The sequence below is a fragment of the Rattus norvegicus genome, chromosome 14 (assembly GCF_036323735.1).
Source record: "Rattus norvegicus strain BN/NHsdMcwi chromosome 14, GRCr8, whole genome shotgun sequence".
Classification (NCBI taxonomy): Eukaryota; Metazoa; Chordata; class Mammalia; order Rodentia; family Muridae; genus Rattus; species Rattus norvegicus.
In genome coordinates, this window is record NC_086032.1 from 65,609,549 (window position 1) to 65,633,868 (window position 24,320).

At 39.2% G+C, this 24,320-nt stretch overlaps 1 protein-coding gene and 1 long non-coding RNA gene across 4 annotated transcripts in view; both read left to right on the plus strand.

Annotated features, from left to right (window-relative positions):
* The window catches only part of Kcnip4 (potassium voltage-gated channel interacting protein 4), a 1,150,698-nt gene that overhangs the window by 16,252 nt on the left and 1,110,126 nt on the right, over positions 1-24,320 (plus strand).
* LOC134481849 (uncharacterized) overlaps positions 1-24,320 on the plus strand; it is a 120,559-nt gene that overhangs the window by 15,800 nt on the left and 80,439 nt on the right. Inside the window, exon 1 of the long non-coding RNA XR_010057709.1 lies at positions 1-24,320. This exon is cut by the window's left edge and continues 15,800 nt beyond it; it is cut by the window's right edge and continues 28,904 nt beyond it. This is a non-coding gene — a long non-coding RNA (uncharacterized LOC134481849).

The window sequence follows — 24,320 nt, forward strand, 5'->3', positions numbered from 1 at the left end:
CAATGTACAATTTTATTCTCAGGCGGCTTCCATTTCACGTATGTGCCTACTTGTGCACCTGTCAGGTGTAGGAGAAGTAAGACTCCCTTGAAATGCCATTGTTTACTATTCCTTCTGCTGAAAGGTATCAGGAGGCTGTTGTGGTCATCCAAATCGACAACTCTTATACATTGTTCAAATTATAATTTGTGGTGTTTTGTTTCTGGGCTATTTGTACATTCCAAGTTCCACACTCTTTCAATCATGATGGATGTTCCAATTCCAGAGAAGCTTCAATCACTCTGTCTACAGACATTCCAAATTGCACAAGATACACCTGCACTATTGCCCAATTGATTCTTTACAGACATATGGTATAGATCAGCTGTAACATGGCTGTTTTCTGATTCAACCTCAGGGAACTCATCTGTTGTTATTTGTGCTTTTTTAATCTGCGCAGTGTAGCTTGATGATCTGCTGACATAGTGACCCTTTAGCCATCATTGACTTGCAAACAACAGTGTACAACTGCAGGCTTGCTTGTGGCACAGTTCCACAAGAGAAGAGCTAATCCCCAGGGTCTTTGCTTTAAGTATTTAGAACTACAATAGTAATTGCACATTTGTATGCCTGCTTAAAAGAAATGAAAAAGGGGCTTTACTCAGAGATTAGTTTTAGTGACATGCAAAAAGCATATCATGTGAGAATGTCCTGATATCATAATGGCCTTACTGATTTAAAGGAGCATCTTCAAATCATGATTCAGAATCACTGCTCACTTTAGTCCTCAGGAATGTAGACTCCTGGAATCTTCAGATTATCCATATTGTTCAGTGTCTATCCCATAAGCCTAGAGCAAACCTGCTTATAATACACTCTCAAATATTGGTGAACCAACACAACAGCATAAAGATCTAACTCCTGCATTCAGTCCATTAGGAGAGAGGGACTTAAGGATAAGTTACTCTATAACTAGCATGAACTAGCATGGCATATGCCTTAAAATAGAGACACAAGCAACACCCTATAGGAGCAAAGAAATGAAAATAATGAGAGATCTTTGAGACACAAAAGGAACCTTACAGGTAGAAGTGTCAGCATCAGCTTTGTCTTAAAAACACATGCAGAAATTTGTCAAGTGTAAGAGAAGGGAACATGTGTCTGGATGATAAGATCGACCTTTGCAAAGGCTTAAAGTTGTTTGAAAGCTCCAATTCTTTCTAGAAAGTTCCATGAAGGCCCATGTATCTTGGTATGTGGTACGTGTTCAAGGGCAGAACTTCAAGGGAATGTGGTGATATGTTGTTGAGTCGTTTGCATTTGTGGAAGAGATATTTAGACAGTATTAAGACAAAGAAGGTATTGTTTAGGTTCAGGAGGAAATGACAGATTCATGTTGAATGATAAACGGAAATTGTAGCAGTACGGAATGTGGAGAGAGGGCAGTACGGTTTGAGAGATTCGGTAGTAAATGTAATCAGTGCAACATTATGCATTGGAGCAAGATTAAGACAATCCAGTGTTCAGCATTAACCTTAAATCTTGCAGCGGATGGCATTTTTTGGATGTGTAGAAATTGAGATGTTGGTAGGGGAAAAACCAGCTGTTAGTTAGAGGTTTGTATTTAAAGTCTCTAAAGCAACTAGAAATTCTGATTTGGGAGACAGCAGATATCAGGTAAAAGCAAAGCAAAACAAACAAACAAACAAAAAATCAACAAAAAGCAAAACAAAACAAAACAAAACAAAAAAAAAACAGGATGACAATGTCACCAGCAGATAGAACAGAGCTCAGGGTGACCGCCCAAAGATAATGACTAAAGGTATGTGGCTAAATCTAGAGATGAATGCTTGCAGAGGAGTCACAGAGTGTGGGGTGAGGGAAGGGCAGACAGGAGTAGCACTGTGGATGCCAAGGGCAGGCAACTTTTCCAGTGCTTGGTCAATTACCTTCAGTGCTTTGCATGGCTAAGTAAGATGAGAACTGACAAGGTTTGGCAGTTAGGACGTTGCAGCAATTTAAGTGGGGCACAGCCAAGCTGCAGGGGACTGGCTATGAGTGTAAAAACTGAAACCTAGCAAGCACTTGCAGGGCATCAGCAAATGGTTGCTGGTAAGAACTGGAAGGAGGTGTAACAGTTCTTGTGGAAGAAACTGTTGATGGATACATTCAGTTGATCAGGAGCCATCTGGATACCCATGGAAGGGCTGGTCTTGTTTGAGGGGTGGCAGGCAAAAGCCACAGTGTCCTGTATTATTGCATATATTGTAGAAAGCACTTACTGTGCCCAACTGCAACTAATTGCCTATTTAAACTTTAAGTACTTATAAAAATACAGAAAAGTGTAGGGAACAATAACCCTTGGGGATTCCTTAACCTAAATTGCTGGTTAACAATATTTGAACATGCTTGCTTGCAAACTTTATGTAAAATAAATACAATGGCAACCTGGGTCATTCTGTTTTCTACCCTTTCTCCTCTGTAGTCACAGCCATTCATAAATTTGGTGTGTACTACTTCAATTGAACTATTTCAATTGTACGACTTCTTTTGTACACACTTGTAGATTTACTGTGCATGAATAATATGTAGGATGTTTCATGTATGGGTTTTTGGTATGTTTTATTTTCATCTTAAGACAGGGTCTTGTAGACCTCAGACTGGCCTGAAACTAATTCTCCTGACTACATCTCAGTCTCAGTGTCAGGATTATAGGTTTGCACCAACCTACTCAGCTCGGGTGTATGTTTTGAAATTCATACATTGTTGATTTTTTAAGACTGTCTATGCCTTTGAGATGGAGCTTCCTGGAGTAGTTTATTTTCCTCTTCTGCCCAATATTATTCATATAGCATCTTGTTGCCATGTCTTTGTGTTCTGAGAGTCGACTGGGACCAAGTTTTTTCTTTTGTTTTTGTTGTTGTCTTTCTAGTATAACTGTATACACTGACTAACAGAATAAGTGGTAAACTGTTTTGTCTTGGGAAGGGCCTGTGTCATGGAGGCTTTTGGGAGGACGTCATCCTCAAGAGCATTTTTAATAGAAAAAAAGGGAGCATTATTTTTGGAGAGGGGAAAATGTGATGGATTTGTAATTTTAGCCAGGAGATGCATATTCCAAACAGTTACTATTTTTCCAGGAGCCATGGTCTTTTACGTTCTCTAAATTTAGGGGTTATGAATGGGCCAGAGCTAGAGAACACTATCTAGTCTATAAGGTATTGATTTCCTTGCTATAAATTTTTAATGCACCTTTTATGGAACACATCTGCTCGTGAAATGGGGTGTGTAGGGGATGGTGTCTAGTTATTTGATTACAGAGTACTTCGTGATTTAAATCAGTCTCATACTTTCTGGAAAACATTCATCTACCTGACACCAAGCTCTTTTAAAGCCGCTTCTACACTGAATGTGATAAATTGGGCAGTTTTATGTGGTTTCATTTATTTTGTATGTTAATAACTCATCATGGCTCATGTACAAGACAATTTGTAAGCTGCAGAGTCCACATGTGGGTGCTTTGGAATAGCTCAATGGTGTGCATGGTTGGGGGGACTGGGTCTCACTAGCTCAAGCAGACAATGAAATTGGCTCAGACTCTTCTCTATAAGTCGACTGATTTAGTCTCGCTTCTTTCTTGGTCTCTGAACTGCTTTGCTTAGTCTCTGTTCTGACAATCGGCTCTAATCTTCTGGCTACTTTTTATTCTCTGGCTATTTTATCTGCACCTCTGTCTATTTTCTTCTCTCTCTGCAATCTCTTTCTATTACTATCTTAGTAAAATACCTCCTCCTCTTTCTTCACTCTCTCTTAAGTAGCCCCTCTTTTCTCTCTTCTCTCCTGACAGTTGGGCATATCTTGTTCTGGCAAATCTTTCTATAATTTATCACCTTGCTACTCAATTAGACATCATTTTGAAGCATGAGTGCTTCTTTCTAAAACTAGCTTTATTGTCATTTTTTTGGATTAAAGTTGTGTGCTTAGGGTATAACTGTCCTTATCCTGCAACAGACAGTGAGAAATCATAGAAGTTTTACTTCTATGCATATAATTATTAGAACGTGTGCTATTGGAAACACTGGGAAATATAACACCTACCTTCTCAATTTCCCCAGATACATGATGTTTGGAGTAAAGATCGAAACAAATGTAAAGTATCAAATAGTGATTTTTAATCAAAGTGTAAGAAAATTATGAAATGTAATTACAATATACAGCAACTGTTTAAGTAGAGGGTGTTATTAAACTGTTGCTCTAAAAAAAAAAAGAAAGAAATTCATCCCTGAACCAAACCAGAGCTTTATTCTCTACTCACAAAGGGAAAAGAAAGATTCATCATGGTTCAACCAATCAACCAATAACACCTTGACTGTCTAGTCTGACTAGGCAACCTTCCAGCTACTGAGTAAGAGCAGGAAAGAAAGATTCAAAAGGGAGATCACATTTTTGCTATTTTTACTATATCTGCAACTTGCAACAGCAGGTTTCTTGGGGAGGGCTTAATGTTTATTATGCTTAGTAGGTGCCGGTCTATGTTTTAGAATGTTCCTGCATAAATGCTTTGGCAGAACCATCACCATGGCACAGATCTCAGGACTAATGCTCAGAAAGGTTAAGTAGCCTTTCCCAGGTTGCACTGCTAGGATTTCATGATGCCCTTACAAAGAAGCCCATTTGACTGTAAAGCCTTTATTAGTTCTGCTCCGGAAAACTCTTTTACCAATTATTTATAAAGATTACTCTATTCTGCCCAAGTAAACTAGGAAGACAGTTATGCGTCTTGAGTATTAAACATGGAAATAAGCATGGGAACCAATGATTTTACTTTATTATTTACCTATAGCATTACAAGCACTCTACTTGAAAATAATATTAGGATGTCTAATTTCTAACCTGGACACTGAGCCTGCCTGAGCCTAGTCTGGGAGTCTTAGCTCAACTCCTAATTCATAGGATGTGTCTGCTATCTTGGTGATTTCTTTCCATTCTTACCCTTTGAATATTGTTTTAGAATTGTCCCTCTTTCTGGAAAGTTAGGGGTTGAGGTACAACATTCTCTCAGAAGGGGGGCATTTTGGTGTGGTGGGCACAATAAAGGACACAGAATTTCACAACATTTGTCTTGAAACCATTGTACATGTAGCCATATATGGTATAAAAATGCCCAGATAGGGTTCCATGAAGGACTATGATGGTGTGTGTGTGTGTGGATGTTGTACTGAAAAGCCAGATGAGCCTGTTGGCTATCACACAAAACCTTTAAGGTAATGATGCTTTCCTGCTTCGGACAGATGGATTCACCACCAAGCAATCATAGAGAGATGTAGATGTGTTGTCTTTGTAGCTATAGGAAGAGTTTACATGCGAAGCATCTGGGTAGGCTTAGAAGCTGGGAGAGAAAATGAGAAATTTGAAAGAGCACCCAGAGAGGACTTTATTTCTGCTGATCTTAATTCAGTTTCAAAGTTGTGATCTGCAAAATTGTATGATAATAAATCCATGGTTTTCAGTCACTAAGTTCATGGCAATTCACTTCAGCAGCAACTAACAATTTTATCTTTTATTTCAGTAATATCTTACATTAAGCCTTAGACAAAATTTGTATACATAGAAAAGATGCATTTTTAAAAAATAGCATAATTTTTAAAAAGGTAGATGTTTCATGGTGAATCATAGCATAGGTTCTCAGAGGTAATCAAGTGTACAGTTTGGGAATTCAATAGAAGTAGGTTCAACCCAGGCCTTAAAACCCAAATGAAGAGGAAAACAGAAGATTGATTTATTTTTCTGGATTCTGACCTTTGATTCTGCAACAATGGTAATTATTGAATTCTGGAGTTACTACTATGAAATGCTCACCCTGGTGATGGACAAACAGTGGCTGCTGAAAACATCTACATGGATATTATGGGGATGCTATGAAAGTATGAATCCTTACTTAACCAGTCAATAGAAAACTACCTTCTTTACTAGCTTTGGCAACTGGACTCTTGGGCACAGTTAGTCTGTCTCCTGGGTAAATCAAACTCGCTTCTAAGAGATGCGAGGCAAGTCTCAGCCTCCAGACAAACCTGATGAGGTTTTTAGAGCAGTCTGCACGATTTTTTACTTCACTGCCTGAGGACCTTGCTGTTCTTATGTGAGAGGTGCTTAGCAATATTGACATCTCAGTAATGTTGTAAAGGCAGACCTAATACTAAATAGTAAATGTAGAACTTTAGCGATACCAAATACCACATAAACATTAGTTCTGCATTGCTCAGAGAACCCTGTAACTATATTCAAACAATAGCTAATTCCTACTTCATATACCTTAAAAAGTTTTCCCCTAAAAGTTGTCCTAAAAATTCCCCTAAAAATTATAGAAATAGGTAGTGATAGTGTCCTAAAGTTTGGATAAGCCTGGAGCGATGGTTTAGTGTGAGGAACACTTGACTTTCCTCAGAGGATCTGACGCCTCCATCTTGCTGCTTCTCCTCAGTTGCCCTGCCCTAGTATTCAATCGGGCAGCGTCCCCAGCTCCAGGGGATCTGAAGCTCTCTTTCAGCCTCCTCAGGTACTCCACACATGTGGCATACTTCCATTTCCTGCCGGGCCACCTCCACAGTCCTAATGACTCTTTATCAAAAAATATTGACTTGTCTCTTAGAACATTCATGTCTACTAATTCCCTTAAAATGTGACTTATTGATACTTAAAAATATAGGTCTACTATAAAACAATATTCAAAATAGGGACAGCAGGCCACCAGTCATTGATGCCCCCCGTGTCCATCTCCTAGAGATATGGGTAAATGACTGAGTGTGGGAAGTGGACATTTCTTCTGCTGATGCCTTTGTTCTGTGAGGGCATGGAAAACAAGAAATGCAAAACAGATCATATTCTTAAAATCCTAATTTAGTTAAGAATTAAAGACTTGGGTATACAAACATTTAAGACCGAATTTTGGGACCTTTGTAAAAATCTTTATATAACTATCAGAGGCCATGGATGTGTCAGAGATGAGACCATGGTGAGCTCACAATGGGACAGAATGGCTAGACACAAAGGTATCTAGGAGGTCATGGACCTCTTGAGCTTGAAGTAGTGACAACATTTGGATAATGAAGCAGGCAGAAAGGATGTGTGTAGTGAGCAGGTGGGCTGGGAATGAGGAACTGAGTATGACACATTTGAGATCCGTGGGGAAGACAGTGGACAGAATGACCTTAATTTCAGTGATTTGAAAGTTATGGGAATGGTGGTTCAGAAAAGTAATCAGTGATGAAAAGGATTTAATGGAGGCTGGCAAGGGCCACACTGGTGTGTTTGAGAGATGTGTGCAGAGAACAGAGCAAGAGCATCTTTTTTTTTTTTCTTGCTGTTCAGTATAATCTGTCACTTTATGTGAGGATAATAAACAATTGTTTAAGACCGAATCACTCAAGATGCTTAGAATTAACATCTCTGATATTAGTAAAACCTGAAGCTTTAGTAACTATGTGAGAAAAAATTATTCTGCCTCATTGTCGCTCATGGAAACATCCTTATATGGATTGAGAAGTGAAATGCACGATTTTCCTGCTGAAGTTTACAGAAGTCAACCTTTGACTTCCAGTCTAGCATTAGTGCTGCTCCCCTTGAGTATTCATCACTGATTGTGTTTCTCTCCCCCCCCCCGGCCCCCTTGCACAAAGCAGTGTTCCTAAGTCCCGTAGTAGTTTGATATCAGTTTGAATTATCCTTACTCATTTCCATGCCATTCTCTTCCATGAGATAATGAATCTGCTGTCTCATTTTTAACTGTCTTTGTACAGCAAAATGCTTGGCATAGTAAATATTTCTTGATGGAATAAATGGGAATAGACTCCAAAATGTACTTCTCAATTAATCTTAAAAGCATGAAGAATGTTGAAGAAAATACCTTTCTAAGGCTCAGAAACTAATGGAAATTTAGGAAAAGTTTCTCCCAAAACATATTTACTGATTTGCAAATATCTACTTGAATATCTTTGAAGTGTCTTAAAAAATACGTATCTACCGCATCGAGTCAGACAAGATCATTGCTCTCAAGAAAGCAAGTCACAAATAGGTAAGGCAATGCTTGCCGGGAAAGAAGAAAAATAGTACGACAGTCCAGAAGTAATATACTGGCTGCTCGAGTCCACAGTAATGATTCTCTGCAGAAGTGACCTATGAAGAGAGGTCTGAATCATGTCACTCATGTGAGTTCCTAAGACGAGATGCTTTCCAGGCTGATGACATGCTAAAGGCAAAGATTCTCAAACAGAATGCCCATCTTCTCTGAGGACTAGACAGCTAGAAAGTTTGGAATGTAAGGGACGAGTTGGAGAAATTTGAGTCAGAAAGTCGGATTGTAGTCAAGCCGAGAAGAGGTTTCTTGAGACAAGAAGACACTTAGATTTCACTCCGCCTGTCATATGAAAACTAGAAAGGATTTTGTGCAGAGAAGTGATGGCTTACAATTTACTCCTTTGAAAGAACCACTCTGGTTGTCATTTGTGAATGTCTGGGGAGGCAGCATAAGAAGCAGAGGATGTGAGAAGAGCTGATAATGCTATATCCACATAAATTAGGATTGGAATATTTAAGGAAGGAGGCAAATCCAAGATCTCTTCTACCAGTGAGTTAAGCAGAGAACGTAAAGGACAGAGTCAGAGAAGGTCCAGAAAGCTGCTGTCTATTGCCGTAGGGAGGAGGAAGAGATCTGGAAAAGGCTGACAAATCAGGAATTAAGTTTCAGATACTTTCAAGTTAAAGTATCTCTTAGGTATGTGAGTGAAGATTTTGAGATGGCAGTTGGATATTTTAGATTATAGATTTCCCAGTGGAGTTCAGAGATGGGGCTATAAATGCTGAAATCTTATAATAAGCAATTTCATTCTATACTAGGATTGAATGAGATCACTCATGGGCGAGTCTTACACAGAAAAGAGGAGGTAGGGGACTGCCATCTCCTTGGAACTCATTAGCATTTAGAGATAAATGAAGGAAGGTCCATGCAAAAAAAGCAACAAGAATGGAAGGTTAGAGATGGAGGGAAAACAAATCAGTCCAGTGTGGTGTCATGGAAACCAATACAGAAGCACAAAACCCCAGAGTCAGTGCTCCTGGGAGTTTGAAATAGCAAAGGAAGAACTTGATGAATGAGAACGAATGAGCCTTGTATGAAGGCGACTAAAGGAAGCAAAACCAAAAGTACATAAGAGATTAAAGAAAACTAAAACTCGTAAAGGAAAATATCTCTTCCATCTGGCTTTGGACAGACACACAATTAAGGGAGAGACGCTAATCAGAATGAGATTTGAAACTGTAAAACTCTATAGGATGTTTTGAGATTAACGTGGACCAAAATCTGATGATCTCTCAAAAGCTGCCTGATATAGCTGTCTCCTGAGAGGCTCTGCTAGAGCCTGACAAATACAAATGGGTACTTGCAGCCAACCCTTGGACCAAGAATGGGGTCACCAATGGAGGAGTTAGAGAAAGGATGAGGTAACTGTGGGGGTTAGGAACTCCACAGGAAGAACAATAATATCAACCAACCAGACACCCCAGAGCTCCCAGGAACTAAATCACTAACCAAAGAGTACACATAGCGACCCATGGCCCCAGCTGCTTATGTAGCAGAGGATGGACCTTGTTGGGGAACAATGAGAGGAGAGGCCCTTGATCCTATGAAGGTTCAGTGCTCCAGTGTAGGGGAATGCATGCGAGGGCAGGGAGGTGGGAGGAAGTGGGTGTTTGGGTGGGGGAGCACCCTCATGGAGGCATGGGGTGGGGGATGCGATGGGAGGTTTTCAGAGGGGAAACCAGGAAAGGGGATAATAACATTTGAACTGTAAATAAAGAAAATATCCAATAAAAGAGAAGAAAAGAATAAATAAAAATTAAAACAGCACACCAAAGAAAGGAAGGAAGGAAGGAAGGAAGGAAGGAAGGAAGGAAGGAAGAAAAAGAAAAGATATGGTACCGATCTCAATAGATTTATGATGGTTTCTTTCACATCTCAGTCTGTCTCTTGTCCATCAAAAAATAACTCAGCAAATTTCCTCTTATATTTGATAACATTCAAGGCTTGGCCCGGCATGCATTAGAAGTTCCATACCCACATAAACTCTGGGTCAGTGTAAAGAAAAAAGTATAATAGTTTTAGAAAAATGTAGATAAAACCATTTAAAACACTGACATGCACACATATTAAACATCGTTTTCTTCTCTCAGAACATGGTTTTTCTTTCATCTGCTCACAGGTTATGAATTATTTTATGCATTATGCATATTCTTAATTATAATAGAACCCTTGACTATGACAGCAAATATGCTCAAATTGATTTACTTGTTTCCATAAAAAGGTTTAGTTTAGATTCCACGGTATTTCTTTTCTCTTCATATTTCTTGGCAGGTGAGATGTTGTGATTTCCTTCGCAGTTACAAAATGATTTCTATACTTTTCTAAGGAGACTTCATTTTTCCTTTTGTCTTTTTAAATCAGCCTAGAAAATTTCTACCCACACTATTCAAATGTTCTCTCTTTAGGTCTTATTTTTCTACTAGAAGCTTCAAGGATAGTTGAGAGAGTAAGTCTTCAGCAAGAAGCTATGGGAGTGTCATGACTTATCTAGATAAGCCTAACAGCAATGCACCCTGGGAGCAGGGTACATTGCCACATTAAACAGAACCATGATTCTGCTAGTCTGGGAGGCATGGCTGCTGGGAAAGCTTCTAGCACTGAGTTCTGGGGCTCCTCGATTGAACCCCTAAATAACCACCCCTATGTGTGCTAGCACTACACCAGCCACTTGGAATGCATTCAACTCTTCACAAGAGTAACCACCCAAAGCACCTTCTGACCTCTAAATTGTGATTTCTTAGTGAATGATGGCTCCTTCAGTCACAGCTAGATGTGGACCAAGCAAGGGAAATGTCAATAAGTTCCCGGTATTCTGAACTTGCATCTGTATCCCATGGGTATATTCATACTCAAAAGTCAGGACAGGAAACATACCATTGCTTACAGTATGCTTAAATCTTGATGTAGAGAGACTGTACCACCAACCGGGGAGTGTACAGGAGTTGGATCTAAATGCTCTACGTATTTGTAGCAAATGTGCAGCTTGGTCACCATGTGGGTCCCCTAACGTTGTCTTGGACTCTGTTCCCTGCCACTGGATCCCCTTCCCCCTCCCTAAACTGCCTGGTAGGGCCTCAGTGGGAGAGGATGTGCCTAGTTCTATTGGGACTAGATGTTCCAAGGTAGGGTGGTACCCAAGGAGAGGGATCTCCTTCTCTGAGAGGTGAGTGTGTATTGGGGGAAGGGATTTAAAAGGATGGGACTAGGGAGAGAGGAGGGAGGAGCTCTGTGACCCAGAATGTAAAGTGAATAATATTTTTAAAAAATCTTGCTGTATGGATGGACCTGTTAAGTGTAAGCTCTCCACTGTGAAATGGGCTAAGGTCATTGTCATTGGCAAGTGTAGCTGGTTTGACTTCTGGAAGAATGTCATTAGTCCCCTGCCTGATTGATTTTTGGTTCTGCCCTATATGAATATACTTTGTAATCTGAATATTCTTTGTAATTTTGAGTTTCACAATGTATTGTCTATGACTATGGATGCCTTTTGTGGAAGAAGACAGGTATAACAGCACTTCTTCCAATAAATAGAATAGGAAAAGGTACAGGCCTGGCTTAGTGACACATGGCTTGATTTTAGGTTTTTTTTGTTTGTTTGTTTTTTTTTTTTGAGTGTATATTCCCCTCAAGTGAAAGTTTGGGCAGTACTGTAACCACTGATCTTGCCTAGACATGATCATAGAGCTAAAGTCCCTTATCATCCAGTGCATTTTTTTTGAGTGTATGTTCCCCTCAAGTGAAAGTTTGGGCAGTACTGTAACCACTGATCTTGCCTAGACATGATCATAGAGCTAAAGTCCCTTATCATCCAGTGCATTAGCCTGGATGGCCAATTGGGATGTTGTTCTATAGGAAATACACCACAATCATTTCTTTCTGTGACTGCCAAATTATTAATGGAAAGCCCATAAAAAGGTCAGTTCTCCAGTCTGATAGTTCCATATTCTCTCAGTTCTGGTTCCCAATCTCCCACTGAGTGAAGGCTACCAAAAATTTTCTCTTTGCAATATAGAAATACTTCAGATTATCAGACTCACACAAACAAAATGCCTGACTTACCTTTGTTTGTTTTCTTCATTTTAAATTCTATACTTAGATTTAGGTTCGTTTTTCTTATAATGAGGCATTATTGAGATCAACTCCTATGAGCTGGTTGTGAGTGACAGCCTGGTACCATGTCATTCTCTCTCTAATTGAAGCCTTTACAAATTTATATTTGAAGATCTAGACCTCTGCTATTACATACAGTATTTAAAATGTCCCTTGACTTGCTTTATCTGCCCTGGTAAAACTTGTAATTAGACTTAAGCTTTGCCCATTCTGTCACATCTATAGAATAAGCATGAAAATGAATGAAGCAGAAAAGTCACATACATGCTGTAGAACTTGGATTTGAATCCTCACATCTGTAAGCCTGAACGTTTTTTTTTTTTTTCATGGAAGATGGAAGGCAATACTGGGTTTGATTTTAGAGTATGTATCGCACCTGAGTTTCCTACTCTCAGTAGGTTGCAGTTTTCATTATCGTGAACGATAATATTTATTCTGGCAAGGCATATAGATATCCATGTGGGTGAGAATTCTCGCCCCAGTTGCCCCAGTGGGTAGCCTAGAGGTGATGAAGGTGTTGATGCAAGAGCAGAGTATGATGTGAGAAAACACCCTCTGAAGTACATGGTTGACACTGCCTTGACTCACAGGATGAGGAGGGGTTGGGGGGGGGAAGAGAGAGAGAGAGAGAGAGAGAGAGAGAGAGAGAGAGAGAGAGAGAGAGAGAGAGAGAGGCTAACAGAAGAAAAACCTTGACTCTCAATTCATCTCCCTTTCAGACAAGGCTAGCTGAGTAACATATATATCATTTGGGATATTTCCTGAGGATCCTCAGAACCTAGTGTCTTCCCAGAGTAGCATTCACCTTGAGCTCAAAAGCCATGGTCCATGCTAACAACTTCTGTGAAAATAGGCTTTTTTACAGGACTTTTTAAAATGCAGAATCTTGATCAGCAGTGAAATATTGATTAGTCCTACTAAAACTGCAAAAAGGTTTATTGATAATATCAGCTAAATGGACCCGTCCCCTAAACTGGATAAGTACTTGCTTTGGGATGAGAAGAGATAATAGCTAATGGCAAGAGCAGCCTGGGACTGTGTGTGAAGTCAGGACTTTGTTCTTCCCCTCCAATGTTCCAATGTTATTATGTGGAGAGTAAATGGGAGAAAATCCCGATTGGTATCTTTTTTTTCTTTTCTGACATGCAATCCTGAGAGGATGTGAATATATTTGTCTCCAAATATACAGAGGCAATGCTTCAAGGACACAGTGAGTCAGACCATCCAAATCAACTGGTAATGGGAAGCTGGATAGCCGAGAACAGCAGTTTGTCCCAGCAGCCAGGGCAGTGGGCAGCAATCTAATGGGGAAACTTCTCGGCATGAACACAGGCAGCAGCAGGCTTCACTAACAGACAAAACAAAATCCACACCTGTGCTTGTTTACAAAGGGCAGAGAAGACCACAGAGGAGACATTGTTAATATGGTGGAAAGCGCTCTTAGCAATCCTAGTGAAATAAAGGACAAAATATACAAGTGCCAAGTGGTTTGAAAAACAGCATCTGATGTTTAATGGCTACAATTTAGACAAATCATACAAAGAGGTGGTAAATAATTTTGAAGGTTTGGTGCCTGTGTTAATGCCTGGCACACATTATGAACTTGGTAAATGTCGATGAAGCTGAAAACAATTTGTCTATATTCTGTGCACAGAAAAGAATTGGAAGGTGGTTTTTGGCTCTAAGAGAAAAACATAAAAACATGTAGGATGACCAAGAAGGTTTGGTGTTAGAAGGTTGGTCCCCTAGATTCATACTATGGTATCTAACTTTCATGACCAGTTCTTTTTTAAACTCCTAGGTTAAGTAAACTATGTAATAATTATGTTTACCAACTTGATAAAGAGATTGAATGATATTAGCCTGGGAGGCACTGTGAACAGTCTGGCATATAGGAGATTCTCAGTACAGGTTGGTTTCTCTTCTTCAATTGCTTTCATTGTATATTCTCCTCCATATTTTTATTGTATTAGTCTAATGCATGAGTGAAGGAGCTAGGCTTCTGTGGTTAATATCAATCTTTTTATATCAATAATATCATTATGTAAAGTATATTTATATAAAACCCTTTGATGGTAAGTTTTAAGTTCTGCATACAATTTTGCTACCTAGCATTTCTACTCATTCATTCAGCTGTTAAAAACCATTGTTTGAACAGTCTCAGAGACGAGAGAACCAAACTTTACTGGGACATGGACGTGCTCACTCACTCAGGTATTAAGACTGTGGATTTAATTTTATTTTCAAGTGACTCTGGAATAGTTGCACCTTTGAATGGATCAAATACCCAAAATATTGTCTGTTTCTTTACTTTGCTTATTCCTAAAGTAAACACTTTAACAGAAGTCAGAATTAAACTCAGCTTATCCTCTTTCCTTGGTTGTTTTCAACCATATATGTTTCAACCTGTTCCCTATTCGTACCTTCCCAAGTTAAACCCTTTATTTTGGTGGCTTTGATAGTAAGTTTTAAGCCTCTGTATATAATTTTTCTCCCCAGCATTTCTACTCGTCATATCATCCATTTGGAGACACGGACCTTGAAGTGGAGACCCTATCATATTCATATAGCCACGTGAACAAAGTTGTGGGTAACAGACTTCTAAGGAAGTAAACATGTACACCATTTTCCCAGAAGCTGATTTGAGGAAATCTAGGAATATATGACACTAGGATTGGTTGAATAGGATCTGGATGCATTCTCTAGGAAGAGAACATAAGCCGAGGGGCCCATCTGAGCAGGGTCAGCGTGGATAATACCTAGGAGATGCTCACTGTGTGAAGAGGGAAGGCTTGCTGAAGAAGATCGAGTGGGGAAGGAGCTCGGCATGTTCAGTGGTAGAGACTGAGGTTACAGTTACAGACAAGGTTAAAGCAAATAAATGGCCAGAGGGGAACAGATTTTGCTTATCAGGTTGGCAGACTGGACTTCTCTCTTCTTGCTCCTTCCAAGTGCACATATCTGAGTAACAATCAAGATTCATTCATTACATTATAGATAATGTTTATATAAACACACTTCCTCTGCCATTTTTACCCTTTCTGAGGCACCCTCAGAAGCCTGTTGTAGTTTGCTCAGTGTCTGTGAGATAACTTCTCTCCAGGCTGGATTCCCTTCCCACAAACCTTCCTCAGTGCTGGCCACATGATAACTCCAGTTCTCTGGCATAAGTCTCCCTTGAAGTGTTGGATACACCCTCATCCCCAGCTTGCATAGGGCCTTGTTTCATCCCTGGGCTATGCTGGCTCTCTTTCGTCTCCCTTGATGTTTCACAATTAACCAACGATTTCAGTCTCAGGAGATCCAATCCCCTATGATGGAGCATCTTCTACTTCCCTATACCCTTTACCTATTTCCCTAGTCCCGTGTGGTTGGACAGCCTGTTTAGGTTTCAGACTTTTTTCCTCAGGTGTTTTTTTTTTCTGGGAAGCCTTTTGTGTTCCAGGCTAATTTAGACCAAGTACCTGACATATTGCCAACCTATCAATATTCCTGACTCTTAGAATCCCTTACCCTGCCTTTTATTTAGCACCCTGTAGCTGAATAATGTCACCTTTGTCTGATTATTGCTAATGTCTTCCCTTCAGGAAGTAGAATAATGGTTATCTGATAAAAAAGATATTCAGTGCTAGAAGCCTCATATAATTCTTGGTACTTAATCCACATGTGCAGAACAAAAACAAACAAACAAACAAACAAACAAACAAACAAACAAGGCCAGAATACCTGACCATAGATGATCTATAAAGAAGCAACATTTATTTCACAACCCTTGTAGATGGGAAAGCACAGGTCAAGTCATACACTGGAGAGGGCCTAAAGTCTGTACTTCCAACAGGGTCCGGTGGAAGAACACTCAGGGAAGGACAGCTAACTGGCCTGCCAGGCTTCTCTCTTAAGGGCTTTGATCTTACTGGGGAATGTCTGATGATCCTTGCATCTCTCAGGCCCCTGTTAATGGGATCCCATTCATCCTTAACTGTTAACATTTCAAGTTCTGGAAGGACACTCAAACCACAGGAGAGTTCAATGATGTTTAGTTAAATGAATGGTCTAAGCTAAATGAATGGAGCGCTGCACAACTACAGCCCATTTCCACCCCTGTGTTTTGCAATCCACTCCTCACATGATGCTTAAAGGGGAATTAAAAATATGCCTACAGAAAATCCACAGCCTAAAAGTGATTGGTTTCAATGTGTAATGAAGGGAATGCTTGTCATGTTATAGTATTTAATAAGGTATAGACAAATATTGTACTATAATGTATTTTTATTTCTATTTTCCTCTTTTTTAATTAACTTATTTTTTTATTTATTCACTTTACATTCCACTCACTGCCCTCTTCTGGTCACCCCCTCCCACAATCTTTCCCCTATCCCCCTCTCCTCCTCTGAGCTGGTGGAGGCTCCCTGTATATGGCCCCCAACCTGGCACTTTAAGTCGCTGCAAGGCTAGGCACTTCCTCTCCCACTGAGGCCAGACAAGGCAGCCCAGGTAGTAGAACATATCCTATGTACAGTCAACAGCTGTGGGGATAGCCCCCATTCCAGTTGTTTGAGACTCAAATGAAAGCCAAGCTTCATATCTGCAACATGTGAGTGGAGAGGCCTAGGTCCAGCTTATATATTTTGGTGGTTCGGACTCTGAGAGCCCCAAGGGTCCAGGTTAGTTGACTTTGTCCTCCCATTGAGTTCCTATCTCTTTTGGGACCCACAATCTTTTCCTCCTATCCTTCCATAAATCACCATTATAATGTATATTATGTAATATATTATACAGTTTCTACCTCAACTTGTTTATGCTCTTGTTTTCTCTGCTAAGACTCAGCCCCATTGGTGTTTCCACTCTTGCTTGTACTGGGGTCTTTGCTGTCTCAGGATCTCTACAAATAGCAAGATTGTACATGGCCAGACTTTATATAGCTGGATCCCATTATGGTTCCAGCATAAACTTCTACTGTACATTCTCAGAGAGGTTTCCTGTGAGCTACAGCTCTGTAGAATTCTATGTGTTTATTGCTTATTTCCTATATTCTAAACTGTAATCTCTACAGATGCCTCAAAGCTAAGACCAAGTTCTTTACTAACATGTATCCTGTTCTTACCACTGTGACGAGTATATGCCAGATGCTCTAACATTGGCTGAGTGATATACCTTCTCCATATACTGTAAACTTCAGACTCTCTGCTTTTCTGACTAGATAATAAGTTCACTGATAGTACAATCCTCTTTAAATTCCCAATGCCTATAGTTGTATTCAATATGTGGTAGGGTCTGGATAAATGTTCAGTGTAAGTCAAATAGTACATCCATGATGAAGAGACAAGTTCATTAGAAGAGCCAACATAAGCAATGATGTTGTAAACGTCATTGTGAATAAATCACTTACTTCCTGGTTATAGAATAAATACCACTACCTCAAGCAGATTCCTCTACAAGATCAACAAGTGTTCCTAAGCACTGAGTTATCGTTCCAGCCTCATTTTTTTTTAAAAATTGAAGACAACAAGATTGATTTTTTTTTCTGAGTTAAATTACTTGAGGCCATTAACTCAATATATGCACCAAAAAACAAACTTGTAACTTCCCAAACTCATCTTCTAGCCTGTCAATAAATGTTAAGCATTTTATCCGTTTTTTTGGGGGGGGGAGGCTAATTTTCAAGATGTATAACAGAATGTAGTTAGTCTGTAACTAAGGCAACTTAATGATGGATATGAGAAAGTCATAATAAATGAAGGGCCTGTGCTTTTTAAATCTACAAATCACTTAACAGAGGAGCTTCAAAAGCCACAACAGCTCAGATCATCCTGTAGTAAAGGCTCCCATGGCATCTTTAATGTTCTGAAGAAAAGTAAATGAAACATAGGATCTGTAAAGTAAGTGGCCAAATAATCAAATTTCATTTGCCTCTTAAGTCAGAGTGAGCTAGATTAGTGTGTAATGAAAAACCTCCCCGACATAATTTAGTTCCTTATGGCTTTGATTTTTCCCAAATTGCAGCTTTTCTGAAGATCAGGCATCTGTACATGTCATGCTTAATCATGGTTGTTTTTAGAACTAAAATCTGTCCCTTCAGAATGAATGGTGCTGAGGAGGGAGCATTGCCTGGGCTTCGCAAGCCCACTGCAGAGAAGACCTTTAATTCTCAGAAGAGGCAGGCAGCTTGATTTGCAGAAGCATGTGATCTGCTCTGGTTTTATTTTCAGATGATCTTGAAGACACCCAGATTGTAGTGAGCAAACATCTCAGCGGCTTGGAATGAGATAAACTCCCACATGCTTCCAGGGTTATAAACTTCTTGAAAATTACTTTTAGAAGTTGTCATTTGATGGTAGGTTGAGGTAAATCAGACCTTCGCAAGATCATATTTGTGTTGGTGTTGAAATGTTGAGCTGACTACTGCCCTGTGAGCTAATAGGGGACCTTGGCCTTTTGCCTCTAGATGAGTGGCCCTTGAAACTCTTTGAGTTCTCCCATGGGCTTTGTGCCTTTTCTTCACTCAAGGAAGTACACTCTTAGAGGAGTACAATTTCCTTGTTTATTTACCCATTATTTATTAAGTCCCTGTTCAGCACTTGATCTGGTGATAGGAGTTGAGGACACAAGGAGATAAACATTCCCGCTAACCTACTTTGGATTCAGTATCTGAGCAAACAGAGAGCAAATGAAGAAATACGATGGTAATAGAAGAGGGCTATGAAGTACACAGATAGGCAGTAACAGAGTCTGAGGCAGAGTTGAGCTCTGCTTTAGAAGGACTGAGAAGATAGGGTTTCTATGAGAAAGATAGAGACCCAGTCAGGAAAAGACATGAGGGAAGAACGCTTTAGGCAAAGGAAGATTTGGATGAACAGGAAACTTAGAGTAATTTGCATGTCTCTGTGGTAGAGAGTAAAGCCTCAGCTAATAGGAGAGTGGAAAGGAATTGAGGGTCATTTCATCTCTTCTACTGGACTTAAAACTTATTCTAAATTGAATGAGAATTCATCCCAATCCTATAATAGCTGAGCCTCATTTTCGTTACCAGTGATAAAATATTTATACAGTTCTCTTTTCTTTTCATTTCCTCTCAAACAACAATTACTGAAGACATGCCATGCATTATCAGAGTTTTGCCTTCTGGAAGTTAAGGTTGTGGAGGAGCCTGGGCAGCAACCTAATACACAGGCTGTGGTTCTGGGGAATTAAATTAAACCAAGAGCAGACCACAACACACTAATTTAGAAGCAATGTGAAATCAGTTTTGACACAACTGACTTTGGTCTGTTACCTGGCTCTTCATCACACTCAGTTTCGTGGGAGAGCATAGACCCATTTCCTGATAGTGTAGCCAGCAGTTCTTACCTTCCTAATGACAGTGACCCTTTAATAGAGTTCCTCATGCTGTAGTGACCACCAACCATAAATTATTCTTGTTGTTACATTATAACTGTAATTTTGACACTGTTATGAACTGTAATGTAAATATTTTTGGAGATAAAGAGGTCATAACCCTCAGCTTGAGAATTGCTGGTTTAGACTCTCATTTAGGTCAACTCATACAATGTATATTCACGTTGCTACTCATTTCCTTCAGAGACACAGAGAGAAACTGCATAATATTACCTCATTAGTGTGAACCTTCATTTTATGTGACTGGATGCTCTCCCTTGGTCATTATTGCACAGCAATGAACTGGCTGTTGTAAAAGTATTGTCATGTTGTGCAAGACAGCTCTGTGGAGGGAAATGATCTTGATGAGGACCTAGGGACAGGACTCCTTAAAGAGTTGGCAGCCAAGCTAAGACCTAAAGGTGGTGATGATTAACCAGGTCCTGGAAGGGGGAAATAAATAAGGCCAGGTAGCCCAAGCTGGGGAAGAGAAGGGGGAGTATGTTAGCTCCCCCTTTATAGAGATGTCACAATCAGATACTTCGGAAAGCTGCTCAGAGGACATATGTCTGCTTAGCGGAAATTTTCATAAGTCTTAAAGAAGACACTCAGAAAAATAATAGAACTGCCAACTTCTTTTCGGGGGATTCTAGTTAATTTTCAGTAGAAGCAGAGACACTAGAGCAGAATGGGCCACCAAAATTATAATTTAACTTCCTATGCGGTACCCAAATAAACATTTACTCCAGAGCTGAAGTGACTTACCTGAAGTTACACACAGATAAGGAAATGTTTCCTCATCAGTAATTCAGATCTGTAACGAATACAATTGAAGTCTGATTTAAATTTCAGGAAACTTCTCCCTCTGTTCCTACTACTGTTTCCTGTTGCTGTTTGTGTCAATCATGCACATATAATCCCTTATTTCCAACCAGAATATTAGGTTGGAGTGTTAATGTTTCAAAACATGACTACTGGCTACTATGGAATGTAGTAGGGAGAGCATCCAGTCACATAAAATGAAGGTTCACACTGCAGAGAAAAGCTTGAAAGGCATAAGTTATATATTTAAAAGCTTACATATGTTGCCAAGAGCAAAGATTGGTGAAAACTGCAGAAATGAACACATGAATACTACTGGTTGCAGTATAAGCTATTAGATCATTCAAAGACAAAATTGGCATCATATAATGGGGGTTGGGAGGATGAACAAACAACAACAAAACAAAACAAAAAAAAGCAAATGGCATACAAGAGAATTGAATATACACATACTTCAACACACACACATACATACACACACACATGCAAGAATACACATACTCACTTCTAATAGTCTTCATTTATTTTAAAATTATGCATATGAAACTTTTCATAGACTGTTCAGAAGGGCACTATATATCATCATAAAAATTGAGAATACGTTCCTGTTCCTCAACAGGAGACAAGAGAAAAGGAATTGTTTTGCATTACTACCTTGCAAAGAACAATAGCTTATGTAACAACGTAGATAACAAATTCATCTGTGATGGGTCAAGCCAGAAAACAAAGTTTTAGAAGAGTACACAAAGGAAATATCTTTTGCATAAAGTATACCATAATCTGAGTGATACCATTATTGTTTTGCAGTCTATACATTATTGATGAAGATAAGCAAGAGTTTCACATGTTTGGTTACAATTGCATTTATATACCTAGGAAGGTGAACTTGTAGTTTTAACAATGTATGTAAAAATTTTATTTCTTAAGATGAGGGATTATATACATATAGTCATCTACCATTCTTGTTTGTGTTACATATATAATATGTCTGTATGCTTCATGTACTTTTGTCTGGCATACAATATACATGTTCAATAAAAGAATAACTGACATTGCCTATCAGGCACAAAACAGCAGCAGAAAAATGTGTAACCCAAGAACAACATATAAAAACATTGAGGCAGCATTTCTATAATATGGAAGGGGAGTATTGCACTGAAAATTGTGGACTTTCATACTAACCTTTGGACTTCATGGGGATTCACTGCTTCTATTCTACACAGTTCTGGATGGCTCCAGTTATATAAAGATCTAGGATAAGAGTCTGCAAACATCTTTTTGCAAAGTCCCATGTATTTGTCCTGACACTGACATAAAAAAAATGACGCCCAGTTTTGTGGCTCTAAGTACATTCTTTCTCAATTATCAGAGCTAGATGTCCCATGTGAATGTGCCAGCAAGGCTGTACTCTGACAGAGGCCCTGGGGGAAGATCTTCTGCTGCAACTCCTAACTTTTATGACGGTCACTGACAAGCCAGGAACATGAGCTTAGCATCTGTCTAAAACATTCCTGTTTCCATTAAACATCGTCATCATCTCCGCTTTATGTGTCTAATCTCCCTCAGCTCATGAAAGAAACAAATGATCCCATTCCGAACCTATCAGATAAGCAAGAGACTAGCTCAAAATTGGTAAATGAATTACATCTTCAAAAATGACCACAGCCATACTTAGGGCATAGCTATCCATTTACCTATATCAGTTCCCTAGTAAATACTCCAGGACATGTATACTCTGTGTGATCTCTGTCATATTATCCATCTCTACTATGGATCCCCGTATTGGTGATACCAGTAATAGAAACCAGAGATGGGAGCCTGCCTTACTTCCCTTCACATCAGGTGGGGGCGGGATTTGAGTTGGAGAGGCAGGCTGCTAACATGGGCAGTACTGTCAAAGCAAATGAACACTATATGTGACCTTGAGGCCTATTAGGGTATTGCTAATGCCTCAGAGTAAGGAGAAGTTAGTGGCATGCACAGATATAAATTTCTAGGATGGGATTTAATTCTAACTCTTGAGGCCTTTCAGGATTCTACAAACCTTTCGTGAATTAGAATTTATTTGTGTCTGAAACACCTTTGACACGATTACATATGTCAGAGTGCTAACAATCTGATAGATTTAGCAGAAAGCATTTTGAAAGAGGAAAGTCAATGAAGTAGTGGTTAGAGGCAAACTTTTTTCAGACCTGAGAATCTACCCTGCTCCTGTTTTTACCTGGAGAGCATGATGTCACCTCTTTACTTCAAAGTTAAAGTTAATAACTAGCACCCACTGAGAATTACAACATGTCATGTACCAATAAGGTCAGTTACTTGGCTGTATTTCCTCGAACCCAGTGGCTCAGAAGTGGAGGGTGATGAGTTTATCTTTCCTCATCCCAGGACTGAAGAATTTCTTTGTTTTCCATAACATGAGGTGGAAGGTACTCAGAGTATTTAGTTGGTAGAGACTAGTTTCTCTGCTAAACACATTACACTCCTCAGATGGCCTTCATAACTTTGTGATACCATGGGGATGGTCCAAGGTGTTGAGGCTCAGATCCTGTTCTAATCCATCAAGTCAGACCTTGTTATTGACCTCATATGATTGACAAAGCATTGGGTGTGTGTATCCTAAGTACAAAATAAGTGAGTCTGATTCCACTAGTTTGATCTGGTGAGACACTATATATGAAGTGGGCTTTTCAAAGATGCACGAAATAACTTGCCAAGTGATCAAAAATCAGTCGTTATGGAGCAGGTAACCTGCAAAGAACTGTATTATATCTTGCTACATTCATTGTAATCGGTCTTTTGTAAGATACCGGTGGGTCTACTTTCTCAATCAGAAGCCTGAGAACCTGAATACTGTCATAGTAATACTATGCTCAAAAGTTTAGTTGTCAATATGGGGACAAGAACCTAGATCTAAGTGGGGCTTACTGTAGAATCTTTTGTATTATTATGTTGTATGATTTCATTTTCAAGGCAAGAGACAGTAACTGAAACAAATATGTCCTTATTTGTTCTTTGTGCATTCTTCCTGAGAGGATTATCTTAAGGACTAGACCAGATCCACAAAATTAGGGGTCACCTAATTTTAGATTTCTCCAAATGAATAGGTTATAGTTGAAAAGGTGTTCTATAGTAAGGAGATAAAATCCAAATCTGGAGTAAATTAATTCTCTTTTGTTACTCATTAGGCCAGTCACATTTGTTTGAACAAACTGAACAATATATTTTGAAGAGATGAGACTATAAAATCCCTTAATTGTTAAAATAAAAATAAAATGTCTTTGTTTGAAATGTTTTATGAAAGAATGGGACTCTTGAAGTTTATGGTAATGAATAGAACTATTGGGGCATAGCCATTAGGGGGAGATGAAATTTATATTACTCGAATGGGAAACGTTTACATAACTTCCTAATGGGCCTGCCATTTATGATTCAATAGTTCTCTCCCTATTGAAGAAATAAATTGCATTTTTCATTATGGACTATTATCTTTTCTTCTGCTGATTTTGTAAGGTTTCTATAATTTACCCAATATTAAAAATGAATAATAAACGAGTTTAATAATGCCTGTAAGGTCCTTAGCACTTTTTTACCCTATTTCATGACACTGTTTAAAAATCAGTACAAGCAGTCTTCTGAAACTGAGCTGTAGAATCATTTTTGTTTGACCTTTGAAAGACCAATTAATATTAAAGTAGCAACATTCAGTCCTTCCTGTTCCGAACTTATTGGTAACACAATCAGCATTCTAGTGAAGCGGAATTTCCATGTGGTGGGAACTAATATTATATTGTATTATTGTTACTTCCTTTTACTGAAGATAGACTTGAATTTCACTGTTTAAAACATTGATACTAGGCCTATGCTATCTGAAAGGAGGAGAAGTGTCTCCTCTATGACC